Here is a 13981-nt window from a genome sequence, read left to right as displayed (position 1 = left end):
ACCCTCTAAGGCAGGGAATGTGGCATGGCTGCGGACCACGTATATATGGAAACGCCAATATCATTCATGTGCTCTTCTCGGCCACCGTATAACTGCAAAGTTCCTAATCTCATTCGCCCATCCAACTTTATGCCGCCCCTGTTCGTTTGCCTTCTCTTGGAATTAACTTCGCTGTCCTCTGTTATGCCCTTTCCGCATAAGATCTCGACCAGGATATAACGTACCCTCTCTGTCTTCGTACTTTCCCATAAATAGCCCAGTATTGGACACTTAAAACCAACAAGCCCAGTCCTGCTGTTGTGTTCGCCTCCAAAGCCACGCGTGCCCTGTAAGGTGGGAAAAATCCCGCTCTCTCTCGGCTATCCCCTGGTCTGGCACCCGAACGGCGTTTCCAAGTTGCTCGCGCTACATTTCGTTTCGCCGTTCGTTTTGCAAGAAAACAAACGCACATTCCCTACACTGGTCAGTTTATGTCTCTATGTGCTATAGACACTACTCTGCCCTTCATTTGTCCATCACATCTTTCATTCCTTCTTCTTGCACTGGGTCCGCGGGTGCACCATGTCGTCATAAAGCTGGTTGTGTTTCCGTGCCCTCTCACTCGAATACCGGTAATCGAATTTTAATTACTTATTTATGAGTACTTCGAATGTCGCATTGAAAGGCTTTGGTTTCACGCATATCATAATCAAAAGCTGGAAAAATACATGCACCTCACTTCATGTTGCGCACGGGTGTTCCTTCCTCACAGTGTTCAAAATTACTTCATTTTTCTTTATTTTAACATGAAGTAACACCTTTTTGCTTCCGTTACTTACGTGCACAATTATGGACCTCAGTTGTTCGCCTCAGCCAGAAAGACATGGTATTATTTTGACACAACAAACGTGTTTTTTTGCCAATGGAATACATATTGTCACGGAACGCAGGATCGCGACAACCTTCGCCGGCTGCGTTGCCAGAAAAGCTCTCACGGCGCGTGTCCTTGTCTTTCGGTGGGGCCACCTGGTGGCATTACCCCCTCGAAAAAAAACTGAAAACCATTGTGGCGCTACGAGGTATCTGGAGGGGGTGATGAAACAACAAACGAAGGGTCCAAATGACAAAAGCCAAACAGGCTCACTGCGACTAAAAAAATGATTAAGAAAAACAGCGAAAGCGCTGTCAGTTACTGCGTGAAATACGGCTTCATAAGGAGGTAAGGATGGGGTCGACGGCGCGCACTCTGCACAGAAACGTCGGGCAGAACTTCATAAGTCACATCCGTGATGCGACGCACAACTCTGTAGAGGCCAATGTAGTGGCATAGGAGTTTCTCCGAAAAGCCTGCCCGACGGACAGGGTCCCACAACCCCGTGTGTGGGACCCTGGGTCCCACAACCCAGGGTCCCACAACCCCGTGTGACAATTTTGTCACACGGGCGGTGGCGGCGGCGGTGGAATGACGCTCCCCTTATCTATATTTTTTTTCCTGCCTACCCAGACCAAGCCTGACATCGCTTCCGTGACTGCTGACAGTGCATCCTTCCTGACGTCACGGACTGCGTGAACCTGTTGTCGCGCTCCTGGTGGCAGAGGCGCAATTTTGTCACACGGGCGGTGGCGGCGGCGGTGGAAGGACGCTCCCCTTATCTATATTTTTTTTCCTGCCTACCCAGGTTCGTTTCTGGCCTCTGGGCAAGCTGTGCTACTCTGTTGGTACCTGCTGCTTTCCTTGGTCCTGCTGCTTTCTTCTTGCTCGTCAACGACAACGTGAATCTTTCCTTGCCCCCCAGACCAAGCCTGACATCGCTTCCGTGACTGCTGACAGTGCATCCTTCCTGACGTCACGGACTGCGTGAACCTGTTGTCGCGCTCCTGGTAGCAGAGGCGCAATTTTGTCACACGGGCGGTGGCGGCGGCGGTGGAAGGACGCTCCCCTTATCTATATTTTTTTTCCTGCCTACCCAGGTTGGTGAACTCGTTTTCAGTTTGTCCTTAGCGCTGGTTTTGCTACCGCCGTTGCCCCCGTGTGCGCGCTCTGCTGCTGTGTTGCGTGCTTGCCCTTGTATGAGCTGCTACTGTAGGACTCTAGGCGTGTCCTCAAACTTGTTCCTTGGACCATGGCAATCACGTGCCAAGCCTGCAATGAGCTTCTGCCAGACGACGGGTGTTTCTTGACGTGCTGCGAATGTGAGTGCTCTTCCCATATTGGTGGTTGTTCAGGCTGGTCTGAATCAACGTATAAAGCCAAAGGCGAGAGCGGCCGCCGCACATGGCGGTGCGTGGCTTGTCGCCCATCAAAGGCCAAAGGTGATAGAGCGCCCCTAGAACCTGATATTGTTGTCTGTCTAGCAGACATAACTAAAAGACTTGATGCCCTGGTAGACCTACCTGTTCAGGTGGGTGAGATCAAAGCTTCAATTGAGCTGATGTCACTAAAGTATGATGAGATCCTCAGCCGACAGGTTCAACAGGAGAAGGATATTGGAAACCTGAACAGGCGTGTAACCCAGCTAGAGGCTACCTGTACTGCAGATGACATTGCAGAAATGAAATCAACTGTAAACGACCTCGAATGGCGTAGCCGAAAACTCAATCTTGAAATTCATGGCATCCCAGTAACGGAAAATGAAAACTTGATGTGTAAACTGAATGATCTAGGTCAGACCATCCACGTGCCAGAGCTCACAAAGAATGACATTGGCGCTGTTCATAGACTTCCATCAAAACCAAACAAAATACCTGGAATCATTGTCCGATTTGCTCAGCAATCTGTTCGTGACTTGTGGCTGGAAGCGCGTAAAGAACTTCGAAAGAGTTCGTCGAATGTCACGATCACCGAAAACATGACTAATCAGAACAGGGACCTGCTGCGCCGCACAAGGGATTGGGCAAAGAGCCATGATTACAAGTTTTCGTGGCATTGCAATGGCAAAGTACTAATCAGGAAAAAGGAAGGTGACAGTGCCGTTGTCATTCGCTGTGCCGCAGATCTTGACAGTCTGTGATAAACTTTGGCCTAGTACTCCTACCAGTTTTTTTTCTTTTCGACCCCCTATCTAGTAAAATGCTTCCTTCTTTTACATCTCAAGTGAACATATCAAGTCTTAAGAACATTCTCAATGCTGATGGCCGGCGAAGCCTCAATTGTATGCATTGTAACCTTAGATCAGGGAGAAATAAGCGAGATGAACTCGATCATCTTCTTACTGAAGCTCAAGTACGCTTTGATGTTGTTATGCTTACTGAGACTTGGTTTGCGTCGAAGGAGGATGTGTATACATATCAGACACATAAATCGTATTACATGAACCGTAGTGACAAAAGAGGTGGTGGTGTTGCAATGTTAATTTCAAATTTATTGGATTCTGAACTACTTACTGAATTTTCCTGTATTAACCCCTTTTATGAAACTCTTGTTATTAGATGTGGTACTACAGTATTGTGTGTATGCTACCGTCCTCCTTCTACCAATGTCCAGTTGTTTTTTACTTTTCTTGATTCATTTTTAGAATTTGTGAGTGCAAGTAAATATAAATTAATTTTTGGTGGTGACTTGAACATAAATATGCTCGTTGATAGCAATGTAAAACTAGAAATTCATGATTTGAACAGCGCGAACTACAAGGGACAAGAAAAGAAGGGACACAGGACGAGCGCTGACTCGCAACTAAAAGGTTTATTCACTGAAACCTTCTTATATGAAGAAACAATCAAAGGGAAGAAACAACACAAAAAAACCAAAAAGCATGAAACGCAACATTCGTCAGGTGCTCCCGAGAAAATTCATCTCCCTATCGCAAAGGAAAACAGATGATTTGCTGACGCAATTCAGTTGCCCTGCGATGTGAAAAGCCTCGACAACTTCTCGTGTTGTCTGATCACTATGGGTGTATAGTACACGTGTTTGATTGAATAATGCAGTGCATTTTTTCTTTTTCTTTTTCATGACTTTACATTCTAGACAATGTTTGACCAAATGTGAAAGGTCATCACCATTGTTTAAGTTGTTCCTGTGCTCTTGTAGGCGCTTGTTAAGGCAACGCCCTGTCTGACCAATGTAACGCGATCCACAGGAAAGCGGTACACTGTATACAACACATGTTTTACAGGCCACAAACTTATCCCTGTGCGCAACGCCACATCCTTCTTTTTTCTTCTTGGCCTCTTTCTTTCTTTCAATGGCAGGGCATATCTGTTTGAGCTTGACGGGGGCTGAAAGGAACACGCCAACTTTGTACCTACTTGCTACGTTCTTTAGTCCGTGGGAGACGCGGTGAACATATGGCAAAACGGCAAATTTCTTCTTTTCAGGCTGGACGTCTGTCGTAAGTGGAGTGGCCTGACGCTTTAATGACTGAATTAACCGAGAACACGCCCCTGCTATCATCTGGTCTTGATAACCAGCAAACTTAACCCTAGACAACTGGGTCTGGAAGCTATCTTGAATGGCGTGATGACAGGATTTGGTCAAAGCACTTCGCAAGCAGGAACTGATTATGCTATTTTTTACCAATTTGGAATGACCGGAGTGAGAATTCAGAAGTGTCTTTGACGACCTCGGGTTATACTTCCAGCAAACATGGTTCTGCTCGAAATGCAGCCGCAGGTCTAAAAACTGCAGTTCGTCGTTAACTGGTGCCTCAAAAGTGAACTGTAACCCCGACCCACACTCCCTGAACACTTTTAGAATGTCAACCATTCGAGCCGGAAAACGCCCACGTTCTACAAAAATAAGATAGTCATCGACATATCTGACGGTCTTGAGATGTAGGCCAGACAGGTTCTTTTCCAGATCCCTGTCAACGTACAACAGAAAAATGTCACTTAAGACAGGGGCGACGCTGGACCCGATGCACACTCCTGATTTCTGCGCAAATAGCTTGCCTTGCCACCCTATGAAAGTGGAATGCAAATAAAACCGTAGCAATTCTAGGAAGTTTTCCACAGACATCCCGCATTGTGTTACGAACGCCACTTCGTCATTATCTTCTGTAATGTACCTTTTCACACGCTTTAACAGGCAGTCATGTGGAAGGCTATAATACAGGTCTGTGACATCGATACTGAAGGCGGCACAGGCACTCGGGTTGTTCTCCTTTAAGAAGGACACGAGGGCGTCGGAGTTGGGGATCTTGAGAGGGTCGAATGCATCCAAGGACGAAAGACGCCGTTGCAAAAATTTTGACACATGGTGTTGCCATGTGCTCCTTTCCGATACAATCGCTCTGAAGGGAACGTCAACTTTATGTGTCTTCGCGGTGAAAAAGATGTCCAGGTGCAATTTCTTGCACTGCCCAACCTGCTTGGCCAAGCGTTCGAGGCCGAGAGTGCTTAGAAGGGAGACGCCTTGCTCCTTGACCTTGGCCTCTTTCAGCGGAGACATCTCGAAGTTCTTCATGACCGCGGCCAGGGCTTTTTCTTGGAATTGGCTTTCAGAAAAGATGGTAAAACAGCCTTCCTTGTCAGACAACAGGACCCTTAGGTCCTTTGAACACATCCACTTCGCTATGGTGCCGACTGGATTGCGTTTGGCTGCTTTTGTCTTGGTGCGCTCTAGGACTTCGACGCACTCAGTAATGCAACGGGGCCTATCATTTTCTTCCACCTTTTTGGCTATTGACCTTGATAGCGTGAGCTTTTCCGCCTTGTCTAGTGTGGGTTCAAAGGCATGCTTCGGGCCTAGCTTGAGTACGCTGCTGATGCTCTCGGGAATCGGTTGGTCAACAAAAGAGAAAACCTTGCCTTCTTGTAAGCCGCTCTTCTTATTCTTGGTCGGTAGTCGAGGACGAACATTGTTCCAGAGGAACTCGGTGAGATGATCCGATGTGGCACACCAACCACGGTAGGCACGTCCCATGCGCTGACTACCGTAGATGCGCCCGCAGGAAACATTCAGACATCCTGTCATCACGCCATTCAAGATAGCTTCCAGACCCAGTTGTCTAGGGTTAAGTTTGCTGCTTATCAAGACCAGATGATAGCAGGGGCGTGTTCTCGGTTAATTCAGTCATTAAAGCGTCAGGCCACTCCACTTACGACAGACGTCCAGCCTGAAAAGAAGAAATTTGCCGTTTTGCCATATGTTCACCGCGTCTCCCACGGACTAAAGAACGTAGCAAGTAGGTACAAAGTTGGCGTGTTCCTTTCAGCCCCCGTCAAGCTCAAACAGATATGCCCTGCCATTGAAAGAAAGAAAGAGGCCAAGAAGAAAAAAGAAGGATGTGGCGTTGCGCACAGGGATAAGTTTGTGGCCTGTAAAACATGTGTTGTATACAGTGTACCGCTTTCCTGTGGATCGCGTTACATTGGTCAGACAGGGCGTTGCCTTAACAAGCGCCTACAAGAGCACAGGAACAACTTAAACAATGGTGATGACCTTTCACATTTGGTCAAACATTGTCTAGAATGTAAAGTCATGAAAAAGAAAAAGAAAAAATGCACTGCATTATTCAATCAAACACGTGTACTATACACCCATAGTGATCAGACAACACGAGAAGTTGTCGAGGCTTTTCACATCGCAGGGCAACTGAATTGCGTCAGCAAACCATCTGTTTTCCTTTGCGATAGGGAGATGAATTTTCTCGGGAGCACCTGACGAATGTTGCGTTTCATGCTTTTTGGTTTTTTTGTGTTGTTTCTTCCCTTTGATTGTTTCTTCATATAAGAAGGTTTCAGTGAATAAACCTTTTAGTTGCGAGTCAGCGCTCGTCCTGTGTCCCTTCTTTTCTTGTCCCTTGTAGTTCGCGCTGTTCAAATCATGAATATCTACCAACTCGCCCAACTGAACGTTTTGGTAAAACTAGAACTTGAATCCCTCTTAAACTCTCATTCCTGTCAGAACTTTATAACATCAGCAACACGAATCACTACACAATCAACGACACTTTTAGACCTTTTTTTAAGCAACTTCGATGCATCCCTCGTTAGAGCTTGTACATTGATTCATAGCATCAGCGACCACCTGCCGATAGTTATATCTGTGAATCAGTGCACTAATGCAGTAAAGACCCCACGTTCCGTATTCTCTTACCGAGTTATTAATCCTACAACGCTCTCTACATTTAAAGACCGTCTAACCACAGTCAGCTGGGACGATGTGTTCGCAGCAAATGACCCGAACGTAGCATATGAAACATTTTTGCGTAAATTTTCCGAAGTATACTTTGAGTGTTTTCCAATGAAGAAGTGCAGAACCTGTAAAAACAGTCGCAAACCCTGGATAACTAAAGAATCGTTAAAACTTTTAAAGAAACGAGATCAATTATATAGGACGTTCATACGAACTAAATCTCCTGAAGCCCTTAAAATATTCAAATCATACAGGAATTTTGTCACGAAACACCTTCGGGCTGAAAAAAGACAATATTATATTCACCTCTTTAACTCGACTGAAGGGCGCACAGGCAATGTTTGGAAGGCACTTAAAGTGGCAACCGGGACCTCAGCAGAAGCAGTAAATAAAATAACAAAGGATGGAATAGAGCTACAGGGTGCTGAACTAGCCAACGCCTTTAATACTTTTTTTCTGTCACTTGGCGACGTTAGCGAACCCGCCGCTGACTTATCTCTTATGAATGGCCCAAATGAACAAACAATATTTTTAGAACCAGTCTCGGAAAGTGAAGTTGTAACTACATTTTTGGCAGTAAATAACAGCAAAGCAACTGATGCCAGTGGCTTTCAGATAGAGCCTATAAAGTCTGCAATAAGAGAAATAGCCCCTTGCGTTACCCACATTTTCAATATATGCTTGTTGACTGGAACTTTCCCGCATGCCATGCAAACAGCAAAGGTAACTGTTCTATTCAAGAAAGGTGACAGGAACGATATGTCAAATTATCGTCCAATATTGGTTTTACCCGTCTTTTCGAAAGGCCTGGAGAAAATAATTCTGAAGCGCCTATCCTCATTTAGTGATCGTCATGACATTATATGTTCCGCCCAATATGGGTTTCGAAAGAATAAGTCGACAGAGCTGGCACTTTTGGCTCAAAAGGAGTTTATTTTGTCAAATTTCGAACGCAAAAATATGGTGCTTGGACTGTTTCTGGATTTTTCAAAAGCGTTTGATCTCATAAATCACAACATTCTCATTAAAAAACTGGAGCATTATGGCATTAGGGGGAAAGCACAAGAATTAATCACATCTTATTTGCAACATAGATCTCAGTTTGTAGTAATTGGAGGACAAAATTCTGCAGTACAATCAGTAAAATCAGGTGTCCCACAGGGCAGTATTCTGGGCCCGTTTCTGTTTATCCTCTATATAAACGAAATAGTACGCCTTGACGAAAATGCCCACTATATAATCTATGCAGATGACACTAGTTTATTTTTTTCAGACAACTCATGTGAGACCTTAGCTAATCAAGCCAATAGCGCCCTGTCTAAAATAAATACGTGGGCTCAAACAAACTGTTTAGCACTTAACCATCGCAAGACAAAAGCAGTACTATTTCACCCCCGCCACAAGCAAATCCAGTTGCCGCACATTGTGTTAAACAATACCAATATTGAAATAGTAAGAACTTTTAAATCACTAGGTGTATACTTTTCTGAAAATATGACATGGGATGAACACGTCGGTTATATAGTAAATAAGTTGTCGAAAACTATTGGCATCATACGCCGCCACTGTTATTATTTCCCTACCTCAGTAAACGTCCTTTTATATAACTGTTTATTTTCCTCCACATTAAGCTATGCCTTTTTAGTATGGTCCACAACAACAGCAACAAACATCAGCAAACTTTTAATATTGCAGAAACGGGTCTTACGTCTGGTCTGCAATGTTCCGTATCGCTCCCATACTGCAGACCTATTTAAAAAACACAATATCGTTCCTGTTACATCACTATACAATTACAAACTATCCCACCTTTATAAACAGGGAATACTAAAGAATAATGATGCATTAACTAACCTAGCCGGATTGCAGATAAACACCACCACCTATAACGTACGTTTTTTGGAACCCTGGAATGTCACCAAATGCCGGACTAACTACGGGAAACAAATGTTGAAATACTCATTGCCGACGGTTTTAAATTATCTTTTTACTGAAACAAATAATGACATTTCCGCGATTTCCTCACAGAAATTGCGTACCTTGTTTGTATAACCTGTTTATTCTTTTTTCTTTCTTTCCTCGCTTTGATGTTTGACGTGTACGCCTTCGCCGCACGCTGCTGCGCTACTGTGTATGCTGGGTGGTCAGGACTCCTCAAGCTGTTTTTTCAGCTTTTTACCTGCCCTCCTCGCAACATTCCATTTCTGTTGCGGAATAAATTTCAATTTCAATTTCAATTTCACTCCCACACTTGGTTGTTGGGTTAGTACTCGACTTGTCTGTGTCGTAGCTTGTAGAGCGGCGTGCATCTGTCCCCTGTTGCCGCCTGATGTGAATGGGGGCGAGTTGGCGGGCTTCCTGCGCGTTTTGGACAAATCTCTCGGCGTGTGGCGTGAGCGGCAACTCCTCGGTAGTGCACGGAAACATGACATCCAGCATTGTGGGCACATCACGCCCATGAACGACGCGAAATGGCGTAAAGCAGGTTGTTTCCTGTAAGGCCGTATAGTACGCGAAAGTCACGTATGGAAGGATCGCGTCCCAAGTCTTATGCTGGACGTCTACTTACATTTCGAGCATATCCGCTATAGTTTTGTTGAGTCACTCGATAAGCCGATTTGACTGCAGGTAGTAGGAATACAGTAGCCTTGAGATAGCTCGTTGATTCAACTTGAATACCTCGGGCATGAGGTGCGCTGTAAAAGCAGTTCCTTTACCTGTGATTACGTACACCCCCTGTCAAAAGTATACAGCCCAAGGGGTTTCCTTGTGAGGTCTGTAGCATGCCTCGTTATGCATGCTTAGCGACTGCAATCTCTCGAAAGAAAAATGGCTTTGCGTCTTCAATCCTCCCAAGGTTTGGACTGTTTGATGTGTTAGGGAGCTGCGCTAAAGAGCTCAGTAGCAAACCCCTTGGGTTGTATACTTTTGACGGGGGCTGGTCTTACAGAAATGCACTCTGAGATGCAATTAACTGCTTATAGACTGTATATTAAGTCTATAAAAAGTCTATTTATACTCAAATCCTAATGACTTTGGTCTATAAAAAGCCAATATGTTCTTGGCTGATATGAGCCAATATAAACTTAATTGACTAAAAGTGAATTAAAATTCAAGCAACAAAAAATCAATTTACAGCCGATTTCTCACTTTGTCATTAAAAAGTCAATAAGTTCTTGACTAATATGCCCTATACGACCGGTTACGAATCTCTAATTGCAACCAATTGCCTATCTCTGTTAGCTAAAAAGTTAGCAATTACTTTACGAGCTTGCTATCTAAGACAACCGGCTTCCCGGTGTCCAGCGACGCTGGTAATAATACGCCGCAAAAGCCATATTTTTACCCCAAAAAGCCTATTTCTGAAAAGTTTTGCAAGTCTTCCCTGAAAAACTCGATATTTATTTTAATTATGGATTTTTACATAAGTGCGTTATAAGGGCCCGTATACACTTCCTCACATAGGCAGCATTCACACTAATGTACAAGGGTAACTACATACTATTGCAACAAAAGGGAGGCAAGCACATGAAATAAAATGACATCCTCTCGATTGGTGCATTGAGTATAAGTATAGAGGCTGTTAAAATGCCTCGTGAGACCAATATTCAGCACACCTATCGAGAAACCAATAGCCAGCATACCTATAGTAACATGTACAGTGGTGAGCAGCCTTGTCTAGAGCGCTTGAGCAGTGCGCACTTGGTAACAAAAACCGAAATTAGAGAGCAGTCCCTCATTACAGGGCAAAGTTTTCGTGTCTGCTTTGTTTACGAGGCTATCTGGCGCTACTTCCGTGCACGCGTTGCAGCTGGACCCTAGAGGCTGCCACAAAATCTGGATTTGTTTGCAAGGAAGTGCACCGCCCGAGCGCTCTAGACAAGGCTGCTCACCACTGTACCTTGCGCCCACTCCGCGCAGACTTCCTAGCGCCGTTCAAATGAAGCGCGCAGGCTGGCAGGTCACGTGCCAAGACTACCAACTTCCGGGCACCACGCGACCGCGCCGTCCGTTCTGGCGCGCTGTCGTTTGTGTTCGACCGTTCGGGCATGGTTTGTATGGTATTCATTTCAAAATCGTTGCTTCCAACTCGTGTTTGGGTTGACTGGTGATCGTAGCTTTTGACACCGCTTGTAGTACAATTTCCAGCCTTTCGTCTGCTTCGTAAAAAAGTTACTGCGCCGGGAAGCCTGCTGGCTTTTCGTCTTGACAGCACGTTGGACTTCTACCATGGAAGCTGCTGCGTCTTTTATCTACCGGAACGACCTTACAAAAGATGAAAGCGGTTACTAGAAGGCGTCGAGTCTTCGTTTTATATTTATTATTTATTTTTATTTTGAACATACTGCAGGCTGAGCGCCCAAGCAGGAGTGGCATATGTTTACATAAAATTAAAAATGTTTACATAAAATGCAAATGGCATATGTTTACACAAATTCAGGTAAGACCCGTAATACTGCGCAGGAGTGCGCGCAATCTACCACCACGCAAATTAACTAGCTAGCACTAAGGCGAGAAGAAACGGAAAGGATGAGGCGCTGCCGCCTTTGTTACTCCCCACACTGTGCACGGTTATTTCTACGGTGGTAAAATGCACTCTGCATTGAGTCACTAACTAGCTGCCCTGTCTGTGTTCACAGACAGGGCAGTTAGTCACAGACAGGCAGTTCACAGACGCCGTGGAAATAACCTAAAATTATTTTTCGACGCGGTTGTGCATTGCTGCCTCCACGCATGTTTTTCGTCGCTATCCTCTCGCTGCGGTTTGCGGAATGCGCATGCCACTTGGCAGTATTTAGCGTTGCATGATGTTCTGCGCGTATACGCGTCGATACAGTTTCTTGATGTGGCTTCGGGAGCTTTAAACACACCTATGCGAGACGATTAAACCGGCTGTACAGCTGTAGGGGCATGCTGTGTTCGTTCTGCATTCCACGCAGCTAACCTATAGATAACCGCCTGCCTTGGTTGTCGGTAGCGCTCGCCATTCGCTCTCTGGCGCTGCATAATACGCTACGCGAGTACGCGCCAGGGCTCGACATCCGATGTAAGTACTCTGCTCGATACGACATCGACTCGTGTTCGCTGCAGCGGACTGTGCAGCACCAGACCCGCCGCGGTGGCTCAGTGGTTACGGCGCTCGGACCCGAAAGACGCGGGTTCGACCCCGGCCTTGGCGGCCGAATTTCGATGGAGGCAATATTCTAGAGGCCCATGTACTGTGCGATGTCCACGCACATTAGAGAACTTCAGGTGGTCGAAATTTCCGTAGTCCTTCACTACGGCGTCCCTCATAGCCTGAGTCGCTTTGGGACGTTAAAACCAAATAATCCAAGCCAGACCAAGCGAAACGCGCTACTGGCCACTGTGGCGGGCGGTTAATTGCGTTGGAATCAAAAGCAGACTGAACACGTCGTCCTCCAAGGCTGAACAGTCGGTGCAATCGCCTCTCAGTGGTGTCTTACAAGCTCAAAAAGCCACAGCCAGCAACAGGCTGTATGGACCCGTATTCGCGTAAACGGAGGCGTGTTACTTTCAGCGAAATTTTCTATCGTGCTCTCAAATCGGCTGACAATGAACACCTGGTGATCATTGGTGATTTCAACTCACCCAGTCTACACTGGGGCTGTCACTTCGAGAAATCCAGGGGACGCAAGCTGGCGGAGCTCATCTCCACCCTTCGTCGTACGTTGCTCACGGATCCGTCTTGCCCCACACGTGTGGGCAACTCGGTCACCCGTGACACGTGTCCTGACTTATCTCTGGTTAGGAACACTACAAATGCCACATGGGAGAACCTGGGGGATACCCTGGGCAGCGACCACGGCCTTCTCCGCATCACGCTTTTGGCGAAGGCAGCCCGTAAAAAATGGGGCCAGGCGAAAATAACCAATTGGCACCAATTTAGAACTCAGGACGTCCCTCCGGTACTATTCTCCGACGGCTGTGCGGAGTGGGCAACACAGGTAACCAACATACAGAAACAACACACGCAAACACTTCACACCACCGACGAGATCCCCGCAATGGACAATCACCTCCTGCATCTGTGGGAGGCGCGCCGGAGCTTAACAAAACGATGGAAGAAACACAAGACGAATCGCAAGCTTAGAGCTCGCATTGCACAACTTACGGAGCAGGCTGCGACATATGCCGCCCAGCTCACAGACACCAATTGGATAGAACGCTGCAACTCGGCAGCGCGTCTCGAAGGGGCCTTGGCGTCTCTTGCGCAGCCTCATCGACCCTTCTCAAACGAAATGGGAGACGCAAAAACAGCTCCGGCGGGCTCTGCACGGGTACCAAGGTACGACGGCACAACTTGCGGACACTTCGTGCGACACGTATCTTTGCCGCACAAATGACCCGCTTGGGCCCGAGTACACGTACTCCGGCAAGCCAAATCAGGATTTAGACGCCCCTTTTGAGTTGCATGACCTCAAGGCGGCCCTGGCTAAAATGCGCCGAGGTGGGGCACCGGGTCGGGATCGCATAACAGTGCAACTGTTGGCGAACCTCTCCGACTCTGCATACCTCCATTTGCTACAATACATAAATCAGATCTGGGATGGGTGTCCACTCCCACTCGAATGGAAAACATCGCTTGTAACGTTCATCCCCAAAGCAGGTAAAGCCGTGACTACGGACAACTTGAGACCCATCTCATTAACCTCGTGTGTGGGAAAGCTCATGGAGGCGATGGTTCGGGATCGCCTCTCTCCATACATGGAGGGTAAGGGCCTCTTTGCAGACACTATGTTCGGGTTCCGCCCGCACATAGGATGTCCTGCTCCAACTACACAGGGACATAATACGACCCACAGCCATGCAACAAAACGACAAGGCCATTCTCGCCCTCGATCTTATGGGGGCGTTTGACAATGTTAAACATGGCGCCATACTCTCTAACTTGAAAACCACTAA

Source organism: Amblyomma mixtum, chromosome 5 (genome assembly GCF_055824585.1).
Source record: "Amblyomma mixtum isolate Tamu chromosome 5, ASM5582458v1, whole genome shotgun sequence".
In the NCBI taxonomy this organism is placed as follows: Eukaryota; Metazoa; Arthropoda; class Arachnida; order Ixodida; family Ixodidae; genus Amblyomma; species Amblyomma mixtum.
The sequence above is the reverse complement of the archived record's forward strand: the minus strand, read 5'-3'. Positions refer to the sequence as shown.